The sequence below is a fragment of the Phyllobates terribilis genome, unplaced genomic scaffold (assembly GCF_046119375.1).
Source record: "Phyllobates terribilis strain yellow unplaced genomic scaffold, ASM4611937v1 Scaffold_1__5_contigs__length_1240528914, whole genome shotgun sequence".
NCBI lineage: Eukaryota > Metazoa > Chordata > Amphibia > Anura > Dendrobatidae > Phyllobates > Phyllobates terribilis.
In genome coordinates, this window is record NW_027362761.1 from 629685251 (window position 1) to 629701524 (window position 16274).

The following is a 16274-nucleotide window of genomic DNA, read 5'->3' on the forward strand; positions in this document are numbered from 1 at the left end:
TTAATGCCCCTTGGAAGAGCTGTGGAGTTCAGAGAGGTTTAGCAAGACGGTTTTAATGACCCTTGGAAGAGACGTAGAAGTCACAGTAGCTTAACAAGACGGTTTTAATGCCCGTTGGAAGAGTTGTGGGGGTCGCAGTGGAATAAAAAGACAATATCAATGTTCCTTGGAAGAGTGATGTTGGTCACGGTGGAATAAAAAGACAATATCAATGCCCCGTGGAAGAAACGTGGAGGTAATAGTAGCTTAACAAGACAGTTTTAATGCCGCTTGGAAGATTGGTGGAAGTCGCAGTGGAATAAAAAGACAATATCAATGCACTGTGGAAGAGACGTTGTGGTCACAGTAGATTAACAATACAGCTTTAGTGCCCCTTAGAAGAATGGTGGAGGTCGCAGTGGAGTAAAAAGACAATATCAATGCCCCGTGGAAGAGACGTGGACATAGAAGTAGCTTAACAAGATGGTTTTAATGCCCCTTGGAAGAGTGGTGGAGGTCGCAGTGGAATAAAAAGCCAATATCAATGCCCCGTGGAAGAGACGTGGAGGTCAAAGTAGCTTAACAAGACGGTTTTAATGCCCCTTGGAAGAGCTGTGGAGTTCAGAGTGGTTTAACAAGACGTTTTTAATGCCCCTTGAATGAGACGGGGAGGCCACAGTAACTTAACAAGGTCGTTATAATGCACGTTGGAAAGGTGGTGAGGGTTACAGTGGAAGAAAAAGACAATATCAATTCCCCGTGGAAGAGATGTGGAGGTCACAGTAGCTTATCAAGACAGTTTTAATGCCTCTTGGAAGAGTGTTGGAGGTTGCAGTGGAATAAAAAGTCAATATCAATGCACCTTGGAAGAGTGGTGGATGTCGCAGTGGAATAAAAAGAAAATATCTCTGCCCCGTGGAAGAAACGTGGAGGTCACAGTTGCTTAAAAAGAAGATTTTATTGCCCCTTGGAAGAGTGGTGTAGGTCGCAGGAAATAAAAAGAAAATATCAATGCCCCGTAGAAGAGACGTGGAGGTCACAGTAGCTTAAGAAGATGGTTTTAATGCCTCTTGGAAGAGCGATGGAGGTTACTGTGGGATAAAAATACAATATCAATGCCCCATGGAAATGGCATGGAGGTTACAGTAGCTTAACAAGATGGTTTTATTGCCCCTTGGAAGAGTGGTGAAGATCGCAGTGTAATAAAAAGACAATATCAATGTCCCTTGGAAGAGTGGTGGAGTTCGCAGTGGAATAAAAAGACAATATCAATGCCCCTCGGTAGAGTGGTGGAGGTCACAGTAGCTTATCAAGACGCTGTTAATGCCCCTTGGGAGAGTGGTGGAGGTCGCAGTGGAATAAAAGACAATATCAATGCCCCGTGGACCAGACGTGGAGGTTAGAGTACCATAACAAGACTTTTATAATGCCCCTTGGAAGAGCTGTGGAGTTCAGAGAAGTTTAACAAGACGGTTTTAATGCCCCTTGAAAGAGACGTGGAGGTCACAGTAGCTTAACTAGACCATTTAAGTGCCCCTTGGAAACGTGGTGTGGGTTACAGTGGAATAAAAAGACAATATCAATGCCCCGTGGAACAGACGTGGAGGTCACAGTAGCATAACAAGACGGTTTTAATGCCCCTTGGAAGAGCTGTGGAGTTCAGAGAGGTTTAACAAGACGGTTTTAATGCCCTTGGAAGAGACATGGTGTTCACAGTCGCTTAACAAGATGATCTTAGTGCCCCTTGGAAGAGTGGTGGAGTTCGCAGCGGAATAAAAAGACAATATTATTGCCCCACAGAAGAGACGTGGATGTCACAGTAGCTTAACAAGACAGCTTTAATGCCCCTTGGAAGAGCTGTGGAGTTCAGAGTGGTTTAACAAGATGGTTTGAATGCCCCTTGGATGAGTCGTGGAGCTCACAGTAGCTTAAAAAGACGGTATTAATACCCCTTGGAAGAGACGTGGAGGTCACAGTAGCTTAACAAGACGGTTTTAATGCCCCTTGGAAGAGTGGTGGAGTTTTTAGTGGTATAAAAAGACAATACTAATGCCCCGTAGACGAGACGTAGAGGTCACAGTAGCATAACAAGACAGTTTTAATGCCCCTTGGAAGAGCTGTGGAGTTCAGAGTGGTTTAACAAGACATTTTGAGTGCCCCTAGGAAGAGACGTGGAAGTCATTGTAGCTTAAAAAGACGGTTTTAATGCCCCTTGGAAGAGTGCTGGAGGTTACAGTGACATAAAAAGACAATATCAATGCCCCATGGAAGAGACGTGGAGGTCACAGTAGCTTAACAAAATGGTTTTAATGCCCTTTGGAAGAGTGGTGGAAGTCGCAGTGGAATAAAATGACAATATCAATGCCCCGTGCAAGAGACGTGGAGGTCACAGTAGCTTAACAAGATGGTTTTAATGGCCCTTAGAAAAGTGGTGGAGGTTGCAGTGGAATAAAAAGACAATATCAATGCCCCTTGGAAGAGTGGTGGAGGTCGTATTGGACTAAAAATACAATATCAATTCCCCGTGTAAGAGACATGGAGGTCATAGAAGCTTAACAAAATGGTTTTCATGCCCCTTGGAAGAGTGGTGGAGGTAGCAGTGGAATAAAAAGACAAAATCAATGCCCTGTGGAAGAAACGTTTAGGTCAGGGTAGCTTAACAAGATGGTTTTAATGTCCATTGGAAGAGTAGTGGGGGTCGCTGTGGAATAAAAAGACAATATCAATGCCCCGTGGAAGAGACGTGGAGGTCACAGTAGCTAAACAAGATGGTTTTAATGCCCCTTGGAAGAGACGTGGAGGTCACAGTAGCTTAACAAGACGGTTTTAATGCCCTTGGAAGAGTGGTGGAGGTCTCAGTGGAATAAAAAGACAATATCAATGGCCTGTGGAAGAGACGTGGAAGTCACATTAGCTTAACAAGACGGTTTTAATGCCCCTTGGAAGAGCTGTGGTTTTCAGAGTGGTTTAACAAGACGGTTTTAATGCCTCTTGGATGAGACGTGGAGGTCACAGTGGATTTGCAAGACGGTTTTATTGCCCCTTGGAAGAGTGGTGGAGGTTGCAGTGGAATAAAAAGACAATGTCATTGCCCCGTGGTAGAGACATGGAGGTCACAGTAGCTTAACAAGGCAGATTTAGTGCACCTTGGAAGAGTGGTGGAGGTCGCAGTGGCATAAAAAGACAATATCAATGCCCCATGGAAGAGACATGGAGGTCACAGTAGCTTAACAAGACGGTTTTAATGCCCCATGGAAGAGCTGTGAAGGTCACATTAGCTTAACGAGACTGTTTTAATGGCGCTTGGAAGAGTGGTGGAGGGAACAGTGGAAAAAAATAACAACATCAATGCCCCGTGGATGAGACGTGGAGGACACAGTAGCTTAAGTAGACGCTTTTTGTACCCCTTGGAAGAGCTGTGCAGTTCAGAGTGGTTTAACAAAATGGTTTTAATGCCCCTCAGAAGAGACATGGAGGTCACAGTAGCTTTACAAGACGGTTTTAATGCCCCTTGGAAGAGTGGTGGAGGTTACAGTGGAGTAAATAGACAATATCAATGAACCATGAAAGAGACGTGGCATTCACAGTAGCTTAGCAAGACGGTTTTAAAGCCCCTTGGAAGAGTGGTGGAAGTCGAAGTGGAATAAAAAGACAATATCAATGCCCCTTGGAAGAGTGGTGGAGGTCGCAGTGGAATAAAAAGACAATATCAATGCCCCATAAAAGAGACTTGGAGGTCACAGTAGCTTAACAAGACGGTTTTAATGCCCCTTGGAAGAGCTGTGAAGTTCAGAGTGGTTTAACAAGTTTTAATGCCCCTTGAAAGAGATGTGGAGGTCTCAGTAGCTTAACAAGACGGTTTTAATGCCCCTTGGAACAGTGGAGGAGGTTACAGTGGAATAAAAAGATAATATCAATGCCCATTGGAAGAGTGGTGGAGGTCGCAGTGGAATAAAAAGACAATGTCAATGCCCCGTGAAAGAGACGTAGAGGACACAGTAGCTTAACAAGATGGTTTTAATGCCCCTTGGAAGAGTGGTGGAGGTCTCAGTGGAATAAAAAGACAATAACAATGCCCTGTAAGAGACGTGGAGGTCACAGTAGCTTAACAAGACGGTTTAAATGCCCCTTGGATGAGCTGTGGAGTTCAGAGTGGTTTAACAAGACGGTTTTAATGCCCCTTGATAGAGATGTGGAGGTCTCAGTAGCTTAACAAGATGGTTTTAATGCTCCTTGGAACAGTGGAGGAGGTAACAGTGGAATAAAAAGACAATATCAATGGCCCTTGGAAGAGTGGTGGAGGTCGTAGTGGAATAAAAAGACAATATCAATGCCCCGTGGAATAGACGTGGAAGTCATAGTAGCTTCACAAGATGGTTTTAATGCTACTAGGAAGAGTGGTGGAGGTCGCTGTGGAATAAAACGACAACATCAATGCCCCGTGGAAGAGACATGGTGGTCACATTAACTTAACAATACGATTTTATTGCCCCTTGGAAGAACTGTGGAGTTTAGAGTGGTTTTACAAGATGGTTTTAATGCCCCTTGGAAGAGACGTGAAGTTCACATTAGCTTTACAAGACGGTTTTAATGCCCCTTGGAAGACTGCTGGAGTTTACAGAGGAATAAAAAGAAAAAATCACTGCCCCGTGGAAGAGACATTGAGGTCACAGTAGCTTATTAAGACGGTTTTAATGCTACTTGGAAGAGTGGTGGAGATCACTGTGGAATAAAAAGGCAATATCAATGCCCCGTGGAAGAGATGTGGAGATGACAGTAGCTTAACATTACGATATTAATGCCCCTTGGAAGAACTGTGGCGTTCAGAGTGGTTTTTCAAGATGGTTTTAATGCCCCTTGGAAGAGACGTGGTGGTCACATTAGCTTTACAAGACGGTTTTAATGCCCCTTGGAAGAGTGGTGGAGGTCGTATTGGAATAAAAAGACAGTATCAATGCCAAGTGGAATAGACGTGGAGGTCACAGTAGCTTAACAAGACGGTTCTAATGCCCCTTGGAAGAGCTGTTGAGATCACAGTGGTTTAACAAGACGGATTTTATGCCCCTTGGATGAGACTTGGAGGCAACAGTAGCTTAACAATTCAGTTCTATTGCCCCTTGGAAAGGTGGTGAAGGTTACATTGGAATAAAAAGACAATATCAATGCCCCGTGGAAGAGACGTGGAGGTCACAGTAGCTTAACAAGACAGTTTAATGCCCCTTGGAAGAGTGTTGGAGGTTACAGTGGAATAAAAAGACAATATCAATGCCTTTTGGAAGAGTGGTGGATGTCGCAGTGGAATAAAAAGACAATATCATTGCCATGTGGAAGAAACGTGGAGGTCACATTAGCTTAAAAAGATGGTTTTATTGCCCCTTGGAAGAGTGCTGGAGGTCGCAGGCAATAAAAAGACAATATCAATGCCCCTTGGATGAACCGTGGAGGTCAAAGTAGCTTAACAATACGGTTTTATTTCCCCTTGGAAGAGTGGTGGAGGTTACAGTGGAAATTAAAGACAATATCAATGCCCCGTGGTGGAGACGTGGAGATCACAGTAGCTTAACAAGATGGTTTTAATGCCGCTTGGTTGAGTGGTAGAGTTTGGAGTGGAATAAAAATACAACATCAATGCCCCTTGGAAGAGTCGTGGAGGTCGCAGTGGAATAAAAAGACAATATCAATGCCCCTTGGAGGAGTGGTGGAGGTCGCAGTGGAATAAAAAGACGATATCAATGCCACTTGGAAGAGACGTGGAGGTCACATTAGCTTAACAAGATGGTTTAAATGCCCCTTGGAAGAGTGGTGGATTTCGCAGTGGAATAAAAAGACAATGTTAATGCCCCGTAGAAGAGACGTGGAAGTCACAGTAGCTTAACAAGAAAGTTTTAATGCCCCTTCGAAGAGCTGTGGAGTTCAGAGTGGTTTAACAAGAAGGTTTGAATGCCCCTTTGAAGAAACATGGAGGTCACAGTAGCTGAAAAAGACGGTATTAATGCCACTTGGAGGAGTGGGCGAGATTACAGTGAAATAAAAAGACAATATCATTGCCCCGTGGAAGAGACGTGGAGGTCACAGTAGCTTAACAAAATGGTTTTAAAGCCTCTTGGAAGAGTGGTGAAGGTTGCAGTGGAATAAAAAGACAATATCAATAGAGATGAGCGGTGTTCGACTAGAACTGTTCGCCAATCTCAAATTCGAGCTGTTTTGGGCGGTGTTCGAGTTGTTCGACGAACCCGAACGATTTGCAAAAAATTAGTCTGTTCGAGGTTATGTTCGATAACTGTTCGTGCACCAAAAGCGTGTCCTGCATGTCTGGCGCTATTTAGAGCACCAATCATGCAGGGATTGTCTGCCACTCACTGTAATGCCACAGCTATGGTGGTTGTGGCATTACAGTGATTGCCCAAATCGATGGGAACAGTGCTCACAGTGAAACATGAAAAGCCGGCAATTCATCAGCGGCATACACCGGTACCCGACAATTTAGAACCGAAAGAATAGAGCTTCACACATAGATTAGATAGATAGAAACATGTCAGTCACACATATAAGAAGCACAGTGACAGTGTTGCTTACTGTACTTGTCATTTAGTGTAAAGGATTTATTAAAAAAAATAATAGTGTTTTCATGCACTGTCTCTTTAAAAAAGCCGGCCGGCAATTCAGCATCTGTACCCGACAATTTATAACAGACAGAATAGAGCTTCACACATAGATTAGATAGATAGAAACATGTCAGTCACATATATATGAAGTACAGTGACAGTGTTGATTACTGTACTTGTCATTTAGTGTAAAGGATTTATTTAAAAAAATAATAGTGTTTTCATGCACCGTCTCTTTAAAAAAGCCAGCCGGCAATTCAGCATCTGTACCCAACAATTTAGAATAGAAGGAATAGAGAAACACATAGATTAGGTAGATAGAAACATGTCAGTCACATATATATGAAGTACAGTGACAGTGTTGCTTACTGTACTTGTCATTTAGTGTAAAGGATTTATTAAAAAAAATAATAGTGTTTTCATGCACTGTCTCTTTAAAAAAGCCGGCCGGCAATTCAGCATCTGTACCCGACAATTTAGAATAGAAGAAATAGAGAATCACACATAGATTAGATAGATAGAAACATGTCAGTCACATATATATGAAGTACAGTGACAGTGTTGCTTACTGTACTTGTCATTTAGTGTAAAGGATTTATTTAAAAAAATATTAGTGTTTTCGTGCACCGTCTCTTTAAAAAAGCCGGCCGGCAATTCAGCATCTGTACCCGACAATTTAGAATAGAAGGAATAGAGAATCACACATAGATTAGATAGATAGAAACATGTCAGTCACATATATATGAAGTACAGTGACAGTGTTGATTACTGTACTTGTCATTTAGTGTTAAAATAAAGGATTTATTTAAAAAAAAATTGGCGTGGGGATCCCCATAATTATAGGCTCTAGCGGAGGTTAAGCAGACGGCTGGGGCAGATGTTTGAAGCCTGGGAAGGGGGTAAAACCCACGGAGCTTCCCAGGCTACTAATATCAGCCCCCAGCGGAATACCTAGCCTTTACTAGCTATAAAAATGGGGACCCCCCCCAAAAAAATGACGTGGGGTCCCCCCTATTTTAATAGCTAGCAAAGGCTAGGCAGACAGCTGGGGGCTGATATTAATAGCCCAGGAAGGGTTCCATGAATATTGGCCCCCTCCCAGGCTAGAAACACCAGCCGTCAGCCGCCCCAGAAATGCGCCAATTCTGGCACTTAGCCTCGCTCTTCCCACTGCCCTGTAGCGGTGGCAGTCATCCCGCAGACACTGAGAAGCGCAGGCATGCTTGCGCTCTGCAGTGTCTGGCTGTGACGGCATCCAGATGAGCCGAGGTCATGTCCAATGAACTCGGCGCCCCTCATGCAAGTCACTGACAGCGTGGGAAAATTCTCCTGCACTCAGCACTTCAGCGTGAGAATTCTCCCACGCTGTCAGTGACGTACATGAGGTCAGCTGAGTTCATTGGAAAGGAATGAGCTCACCTCATGCACGTCACTGACAGCGTGGGAGAATTCTCACGCTGTAGCGCTGAGTGCAGGAGAATTCTCCCACGCTGTCAGTGACGTGCATGAGGTGAGCTCATTCATGTCCAATGAACTCAGCTGACCTCATGTACGTCACTGACAGCGTGGGAGAATTCTCACGCTGAAGTGCTGAGTGCAGGAGAATTCTCCCACGCTGTCAGTGACGTGCATGAGGTGCGCCGAGTTCATTGGACATGAACTTGTCTCATCTTTATGCCGTCACAGCGAGACACTGAGGAGTGCAAGCATGCGTACTCTTCTCAGTGTCTGCGGGATGACAGGCTGGATGGCAGCTTTCTACTGCGGTCCAGCCTGTCATCTCGATGTAGCAGAGCTGAAGCTGTCGTGGGAACCATGGAAAGGTAAGGATGATGTTGCTTTATTATTTTTCTTTTATTGCAGGAGATCGTTGGCTTCAGCTGGAATGGGCGTGATGGTAAGTATGGTTTAATTTAGAACAATAAAGAATTGTGTGTTTATTTCAATTAAAGGACTTTATTCTGGGTGTTTGTGTTTTTTTTTTAACTTTGACTATGGGGTTAGTAATGGGGGTGTCTTATAGACGCCTCTCCATTACTAACCTGGGCTTGATGTCAGCTGGCATTATAAGCTGACATCATCCCCAGCCCTATTACCCCACTGCCACCGCACCAGGGCAGCGTGGAAGAGCGAGGCTAAGTGCCAGAATTGGCGCATCCTATGGATGCGCCATTTCTGGGGCGGCTGACGGCTGGTGTTTCTAGCCTGGGAGGGGGCCAATATTCATGGCTCCCTTCCTGGGCTATTAATATCAGCCCCCAGCTGTCTGCCTAGCCTTTGCTAGCTATTAAATTAGGGGGGACCCCACGTCATTTTTTTGGGGGGTCCTCCATTTTAATAGCCAGTAAAGGCTAGGTATTCAGCTGGGGGCTGATATTAGTAGCCTGGGAAGCTCCGTGGGTATTACCCCCTTCCCAGGCTTCAAACATCTGCCCCAGCTGTCTGCTTAACCTCCGCTAGAGACTAAAATTATGGGGAACCCCACGCCAATTTTTTTTAATAATAAATCCTTTATTTTAATACTAAATGACAAGTACAGTAACCAACACTATCACTGTACTTATTATATATGTGACTGACATGTTTCTATCTATCTAATCTATGTGTGAAGCTCTATTCTGTCTGTTATAAATTGTCGGGTACAGATGCTGAATTGCCGGCCGGCTTTTTTAAAGAGACGGTGCATGAAAACACTATTATTTTTTTTGATAAATCCTTTACACTAAATGACAATTACAGTAAGCAACACTGTCACTGTACTTCATATATATGTGGCTGACATGTTTCTATCTATCTAATCTATGTGTGATTCTCTATTCCTTTTATTCTAAATTGTCGGGTACAGATGCTGAATTGCCGGCCGGCTTTTTTAAAGAGACGGTGCATGAAAACACTATTATTTTTTTTAATAAATCCTTTGCAGTAAATGACAAGTACAGTAAGCAACACTGTCACTGTACTTATTATATATGTCACTGACATGTTTCTATCTATCTAATCTATGTGTGAAGCTCTATCTTTCTGTTCTAAATTGTCGGGTACCGCTGCTGAATTGCCGGCCGGCTTTTTTAAAGAGACGGTGCATGAAAACACTATTATATTTTTTAATAAATCCTTTACACTAAATGACAAGTACAGTAAGCAACACTGTCACTGTACTTCATATATATGTGACTGACATGTTTCTATCTATCTAATCTATGTGTGATGCTCTATTCCTTCATGTCTAAATTGTCGGGTACCGGTGTATGCCGCTGCTGAATTGCCGGCCGGCTTTTTTAAAGAAAGCGTCTTCTGAGCAGTTTGTGAGCTTTTGGACACCTTTGAAGGTGTTTTCTATGTGTTCCTATGTGTTTTTGTTTGCCTGCCATTGGTTTTAACGGTGTTCGACGGTGTTCTAAGGTGTTCGACGAACAGTTCGACGAACAGTTCCTCGAACATCCCGGTGTTCGACGAACCGAACCGAACCGAACCCGAACACTAAGGGGGTGGCTCAACACTAAATATCAATGCCCCTTGGAAGAATGTTGGGGGTCGCAGGGAAGAAATAGACAAAATCAATGCCCCGTGGAAGAGACGTGGAGGTCAAATTAGCTTAACAATACGGTTTTATTGCCCCTTGGAAGAGTGGTGGAGGTTACAGTGGAAAAAATAGACACTATCAATGATCCGTGGAGAGACGTGGAGGTCACAGTAGCTTAACAAGACAGTTTTAATGCCCCTTGGAAGAGTGGTGGAGGTCGCAGTGGAATAAAAAGACGATATCAATGGTTCTTGGAAGAGACGTGGAGGACACAGTAGCTTAACAAGATAGTTTTAATGCCCCTTGGAAGAGTGGTGGAGATCGAAGTGGAATAAAAAGACAATATCAATCCCCCTTGGAAGAGTGGTGGAGGTCGCAGTGGAATAAAAATACAATATCAATGCCCCGTGGAATAGACGTGGATGTCACAGCAGCTTAACAAGACGGTTTTAATGCCCCTTGGAAGAACTGTGGAGTTGAGAGTGGTTTAACAAGACGGTTTTAATGCCCCTTGGATGAGACGTGGAGACCACAGTAGCTTAACAACGAGGTTCTAATGCCCCTTGTAAAGGTGGTGAAGGTTAAAGTGGAATAAAAAGACAATATCAATGCCCTGTGGAAGAGACGTGGAGGTCACAGTAGCTTAACAAGACGGTTTTAATGCCCTTGGAAGAGTGTTGGAGGTTGCAATGGAATAAAAAGACGATATCAATGGCTCTTGGAAGAGACGTGGAGGACTTAATTAGACAGTTTTAATGCCCCTTGGAAGAGTGGTAGATATCGCACTTGAATAAAAAGACAATATCAATGCCCCTTGGAAGAGTGGTGGAGGTCGCAGTGGAATAAAAAGACAATATCAATGCCCCGTGGAATAGACGTGGAGGTCACAGTAGCTTAACAAGACGTTTTTAATGTCCCTTGGATGAGCTGTGGAGTTCAGAGTGGTTTAACAAGACGGTTTTTATGCCCCTTGGATGAGACATGGAGGACACAGTAGCTTAACAAGGTGGTTCTAATGCCCCTTGGAAAGGTGGTGAAGGTTAAAGTGGAATAGAAAGACAATATCAATGCCCCGTGGAAGAGACGTGGAGGTCACAGTAGCTTAACAAGACAGTTTTAATGCCCCTTGGAAGAGTGGTGGGTGTCGCAGTGGAATATAAAGACAATATCAATTCCCCGAGGAAGAAACGTGGAGGTCACAATACCTTAAAAAGACGGTTTTATTGCCCCTTGGAAGAGTGGTGGAGGTCGCAGGGAATAAAACGACAATATCAATGCCCTTGGAAGAGACGTGGAGCTCAAAGTAGCTTAACAATATGGTTATATTTCCCTTTGGAAGAGTGGTAAAGGTTACAATGGAATTTAAAGACAATATTAATGCCGCGTGGAAGAGACATGGAGGTCACAGTAGCATAACAAGATGGTTTTAATGCCTTTTGGAAGAGTTGTGGTGTTCGCAGTGGAATAAAAACACAATATCAAGGCCCTTTGGAAGAGTGGTGGAGGTCGCAGTGGAAAAAAAAGACAATATCAATGCCCCTTGGAAGAGTGGTGGAGCTCACAGTGGAATAAAATGACGATATCAATGCCCCTTGCAAGAGACGTGGAGGTCACAGTAGCTTAACAAGACAGATTAAATTCCCCTTGGAAGAGTGGTGGAGTTCACAGTGGTTTACCAAGACGGTTTGAATGCCCCTTGGAAGAGACGTGGAGGTCACAGTATCTTAAAACTACGGTTTTAATGCCCCTTGGAAGAGGTAGAGGTCGCAGTGGAATAAAAAGACAATATCAATGCCGCTTGGAAGAATGGTGGAGTTCGCAGTGGAATAAAAGACAATATCAATGCCTCGGGGAAGAGACGTGGAGGTCAAAGAAGCATAACAAGATGGTTTTAATGCCCCTTGTAAGAGTGGTGGAAGTCGCAGTGGATTAAAAAGACATCAATTCCCCGTGGAAGAGACGTGGAGGTCATTTTAGCTTTACAAGATGGTTTTAATGCCCCTTGGAAGAATGGTGGAGTTCGCAGTGTAATAAAAAGACAATATCACGGGGCCTTGGAAGAGTGGTGGAGGTCGCAATGGAATAAAATGACAATATCAATGCCCATTGGAAGAGTTGTGGAGGTCGCAGAGGAATAAAAAAAAATAAATGAATGCCCCTTGGATGAGACGTGGAGGTCACAGTAGCTTAACAAGACGGTTTAAATGCCCCTTGGAAGAGTGTTGGAGTTCGAAACAAGACGGTTTAAATGCCCCTTGGAAGAGTGTTGGAGTTCGAAGTGGAATAAAAAGACAAAATTAATGCCCCGTAGAAGAAACGTGGAGGTGACAGTAGCTTAATAAGTCAGTTTTACTCCCCCTTGTAAGAGCTGAGGAGTTCAGAGTGGTTTAACAAGATGGTTTGAAAGCCCCTTGGAAGAGACGTGGAGGTCACAGTAGCTTAAAAAAACGGTATTAATGCCCCTTGGAAGAGTGGTGGAGGTTACAGTGAAATAAAAAGACAATATCAATGCCCCGTCGAAGAGAAGTGGAGGTCACAGTAGCTTAACGAAATGTTTTTTTTGCCCCTTGGAAGAGTGCTTGAGGTTGCAGTGGAATAAAAAGAAAATATCAATGCCCTTTGGAAGAGTGGTGGAGGTTGCAGTGGAATAAAAAGACGATATCAATGCCCTGTGGAAGAGACGTGGAGGTCACAGTAACTTAACAAGACGGTTTTAATGCCCGTTGAAGGAGTGGTGGAGTTCGCAGTTTAATAAAACGACAATATCAAGGCCCCTTGGAGGAGTGGTGGAGGTTGCAGTGGAATAAAAAGACAATATCAATACCCCTTGGAAGATTGCTGGAGGTCGCAGTGGAATAAAAAGACATTATCAATGCCCCTTGGAAGAGACGTGGAGGTCAGAGTGGTTTTACAAGATGGTTTTATTGACCCTTGGAAGAGACGTGGAGGTCACATTAGCTTTACAAGATGGTTTTAATGCCCCCTGGAGAGTGATGGAGGTTACAGTGGAATAAAAAGACAAAATCAATGCCCCGGGGAAGAGACGTGGAGATCTAAATAGCTTAAAAAGACAGTTGTAATGCCGCTTAAAAGAGTGGTGGAGTTCGCAGTGGATTAAAAAGACATCAATTCCCAGTGGAAGAGACGTGGAGGTCATTTTAGCTTTACAACACGGTTTTAATGCCCCTTGGAAGAATGGTGGATTTCGCAGTGGAATGAAAAGACAATATCAATGCCCCTTGAAAGAATGGTGGATTTCGAAGTGGAATGAAAAGACAATATCACGGCCCCTTGGAAGAGTGGTGGAGGTCGCAATGGAATAAAATGACAATATCAATGCCCATTGGAAGTGTTTTGGAGGTCGCAGTGGAATAAAAAAAAATAAATGAATGCCCCTTGGATGAGACGTGGAGGTCACAGTAGCTAAACAAGACGGTTTAAATGCCCTTTGGGAGAGTGTTGGAGTTCGAAGTGGAATAAAAAGACAATATTAATGCCCAGTAGAAGAAACGTGGAGGTCACAGTAGCTTAACAAGTCAGTTTTACTCCCCCTTGGAAGAGCTGTGGAGTTCAGAGTGGTTTAACAAGACGGTTTGAAAGCCCCTTGGAAGAGACGTGGAGGTTACAGTAGCTTAAAAAAACGGTATTAATGCCCTTGGAAGAGTGGTGGAGGTTACAGTGAAATAAAAAGACAATATCAATGCCCCGTGGAAGAGACGTTGAGGTCACAGTAACTTAACAAGACGGTTTTAATGCCCGTTGGAGGAGTGGTGGAGTTCGCAGTTTAATAAAGCAACAATATCAAGGCCCCTTGGAAGAGTGGTGGAGGTTGCAGTGGAATAAAAAGACAATATCAATACCCCTTGGAAGATTGCTGGAGGTCGCAGTGGAATAAAAAGACAATATCAATGCCCTTTCGAAGAGACGTGGAGGTCACAGTAGCTTAACAAGACGGTTTAAATGTCTCTTGGAAAAGTGGTAGAGTTCAGAATGGTTTTACAAGATGGTTTTATTGACCCTTGGAAGAGACGTGGAGGTAACATTAGCTTTACAAGATGGTTTTAATGCCCCTTGGAAGAGTGATGGAGGTTACAGTGGAATAAAAAGACAAAATCAATGCCCCGTGGAAGAGACGTGGATTTCACAGCAGCTTAACAGGACGATTTTAATACTACTTGGAAGAGTGATGGAGGTCGCTGTGGAATAAAAAGACAATTTCAATGCCCCTTGGAAGAGACGTGGAGGTCACACTAGCTTAACAATACAGTTTTAATGCCCCTTGGAAGAGCTGTGGAGTTCAGATTGGTTTTACAAGATGGTTTTAATGCCTTTTGGAAGAGACGTGGTGGTCACTTTAGCATTACAAGACGGTTTTACTGCTTCTTAGAGGAGTGGTGGAGGTTACAGTGGAATAAAAAGACAATATCAATGCCACGGGGAAGAGACGTGGAGATCTAAATAGCTTAAAAAGACAGTTGTAATGCCACTTAAAAGAGTGGTGGAGTTTGCAGTGGAATAAAAATACAATATCAATGCCCGGTGCAAGAGACGTGGAGGTCACAGTAGCTTAACAAGTTGGTTTTAATGGCCCTTAGAAAAGGGGTGGAGGTCGCAGTGGAATAAAAAGACAATATCAGTGTTCCTTGGAAGAGTGGTGGAGGTCGCATTGGACTAAAAAGACAATATCAATGCCCCGTGGAAGAGACATGGAGGTCGCAGAAGCTTAACAAGATGGTTTTCGTGCCCCTTGGTAGAGTGGTGGAGGTAGCGGTGGAATAAAAAGACAAAATCAATGCCCCTTGGAAAAGACGTGGAGGTCACAGTAGCTTAACAAGACGGTTTTAATGCCCCTTGGAAGAGTAGTGGAGGTCGCTGTGGAATAAAAATACAATATCAATGCCCCGTGGAAAAGACGTGTAGGTCACAGTAGTTTAACAAAGCGGTTTTAATGCCCCTTGGAAGAATGGTGGAGGTCGCAGTGGACTAAAAAAACAATGTCAATGCCCCATGTAAGAGACGTGGAGGTCACAGTAGCTTAACAAGATGGTATTAATGGCCCTTAGAAAAGTTGTGGCGGTTGCAGTGGAACAAAAAGACAATATCAATGCCCCTTGGAAGAGTGGTGGAGGTCGTATTGGACTAAAAAGACAATATTAATTCCCCGTATCCCCGTAGAAGAGACATGGAGGTCACAGAAACTTAACAAAATGGTTTTCATGCCCCGTGGAAGAGTGGTGGAGGTAGCAGTGGAATAAAAAGACAAAATCAATGCCCCGTGGAAGAGACGTGGAGGTCACAGTAGCTTAACAAGATGGTTTTAATGCCCCTTGGAAGAGCTGTGGAGTACAGAGCGGTTTAACAAGATGGTTTTAATGCCCCTTGGAAGAGACGTGGAGGTAGCAGTAGCTTAACAAGACAGTTTTAATGCCTCTTGGAAGAGTGGTGGAGGTTACAGTGAAAAAAAAAGACAATATCAATGCCCTGTGGAAAAGACGTGGAGGCCACAGTAGCTTAACAAGACACTTTTTAATGCCCCTTGGCAGAGCTGTGGCATTCAGTGTAGTTTAACAAGAAGGATTTAATGCCCTTTGGAAGAGACGTGAAGATGACAGTAGCTTAACAAGACAGTTTTAATGCCCATTGAAAGAGTGGTGGAGGTTACAGTGGAATAAAAAGACAATATGAATGCCCCGTGGAAGAGACTTAGAGGTCACAGTAGCTTAAAAAGATGGCTTTATTGCCCCTTGGTGGAGGTCGCAGAGTAATAAAAAGACAATATCAAAGTCCCTTGGAAGAGTAGTGGAGGTCGCAGTGGAATAAAAATACAATAACAATGCGCCTTGGAAGAGTGGTGGAGGTTGCAGTGGAATAAAAAGACAATATCAATGCCCCATAGAAGGGACGTGGAGGTCACAGTAGCGTAACAAGACTATTTTAATGCCCCTTGGAAGAGTGGTGGAGGTCGCAGTGGTATAAGAAGACAATATCAATACCCAGTGGAACAGACGTGAAGGTCACAGTAGCATAACAAGACTGTCTTAATTCCCCTTGGAAGAACTGTGGAGTTCAGAGAGGTTTAACAAGACAGTTTTAATGCCCCTTGGAAGAGACGTGGAGGTCACAGTAGCTTAACAAGACGGTTTTAGTGCCAATTGGAATCGTGGTGT